Raw genomic sequence first — 1,894 nt, 5'->3', positions numbered from 1 at the left:
ATGGCCTTGAGGAACCACAGCCTCACCCAATGAGCATCACCCAGTTTATTCTCATTGGGCTGTCTGACGACCCCCACATCCAAGTTCTGCTCTTTGTATTATTCCTGGGAATTTACCTCCAGACACTACTGGGGAACCTGACAATGATATTAGTGATCAGGACTGACTCCCACCTCCACATGCCCATGTACTACTTCTTGAGTAATCTATCATTCCTAGACCTCTGCTTCTCCTCTGTCACTGTGCCCAAGCTCCTGAAGGACCTCCTGTCTGAGAATAAGACCATCTCAGTAGAGGGCTGTCTAGCCCAGGTCTTCTTTGTGTTTCTTACTGCGGGAAATGAAGCTTGTCTGCTCTCAGTCATGGCCTATGACCGTTATGCCGCCATCTGCCACCCCTTGCTCTATGACCAGGTGATGAGCAACCAGCTTTGTCAGGGGCTGGTGTGGGGCTCCTGGGGCCTGGCCTCTCTCAATGAAGTCATCATTGTGCTCTTGGCTATTAATCTGGATTTCTGTGATGCTCAAACTATCCACCACTACACCTGTGAGCTGCCCTCCTTCTTCCCCCTGTCTTGCTCTGATATCTCCATCAACATCAGTATCTTGTCCTTCTCCACTATATTCCTCGAGCTTGGAAATTTCTTCCCAATCTTCTTCTCCTATGTTCATATTATATTCAACATTCTGAGCATCAGCTCCACCACAGGCAGAAGCAAAGCCTTCTCCACCTGCTCCTCCCACCTCATCGCAGTGATCCTGTTCTTTGGCTCAGGTATGCTTCGCTATCTCATGCCTCCCTCTGGTTCCTCCCTGGATTTGCTTTCTTCCTTACAATACAGTGTGATCACACCCATGCTGAATCCCCTTATCTACAGCCTAAGGAACAAGGAAGTAAAGACAGCTGTGAAAAGGACATTGGGAAAATATTCGCAATATTTTAGGCACTGAAGTAAGTTACATTTACTCATCAAAACTGCAAAGATTGAGCTTTCTCTTATGTTGCCTCTTCCTTCTTCTCACGCTCGTTGCTCTCGCTCAGTCGTGTCCATCTCTTTTAGAACTCATGTCTCCCATGTCTCCTGCACTGCCGGCAGATTCTTTACCACTGAGTCTTGGGGAAGCTCCCTTCCTGCCTCAATACAGAGTCAAATAGGGTACACAAAAAATCCTAGAGCTTGCCTGAGCACCACATCTTGTTATTGAAAAGTAGAGGCATATATTTTAAACTTCCATTTGAAAAGTCTATGCTCTATTGATTGGGAAAGAATATGAAAGCATTCTTCCACAAGCACACTAAGACAACAAATTAATTAGGGTGAAAAGTTAACATACATAGGTGGTTTGATTTCTCAAAAAAAAATTAATAGAATAAAATTTACCAAAAACTCAATCTGAAATGCTTAATAATGAAAGATTCAAAAGAGTCTTTATATTTCATTTAAAAATGTTTAACTTTAATCAATAGCCCACCAGAAGGTTTGTGATCAAATCAGATTGGAGGAATTACAGCTAAAGTAACTAGCAATAAAAGAATAATTATCATATTACTTAATAAGACCATGTAATTTCTCCCCACTGCAGCTAGATGAGGATAGATATAAGATTTAAATTTTGCTTGAGGAAAGAAAAATCTAGAAATATTCGCAATGATGAAATTTTCTACCTGGAAAATCTAAGAATTCCATTAGAAATGAAAAATTATTAGTACTCGAAGAGACTTAAATGATGCAAAAATCTTAATATATTGATACAAAAATAGTTTCTATACACCAAAATCTAGTGAACAGACAAAAAATATGTTAACATAGAAAATTATTCATTGCTATTACAACATCAACACAAAATCCCAGAATTAAACTTAACAATGAACCCTTAAAACTATATGAACAAAA

The 1,894-nt window shown here is 40.1% G+C and overlaps 1 pseudogene; it reads left to right on the top strand.

Moving 5' to 3' along the window:
• LOC138078486 (olfactory receptor 8S1-like) lies at positions 1 to 950 on the top strand (annotated as a pseudogene).
• The last annotated feature ends 944 nt before the right edge of the window (positions 951 to 1,894 follow it).

The sequence above is a fragment of the Capricornis sumatraensis genome, chromosome 4 (genome assembly GCF_032405125.1).
Source record: "Capricornis sumatraensis isolate serow.1 chromosome 4, serow.2, whole genome shotgun sequence".
NCBI classification, from domain to species: domain Eukaryota; kingdom Metazoa; phylum Chordata; class Mammalia; order Artiodactyla; family Bovidae; genus Capricornis; species Capricornis sumatraensis.
The sequence above is the reverse complement of the archived record's forward strand: the minus strand, read 5'-3'. Positions and strand labels throughout refer to the sequence as shown.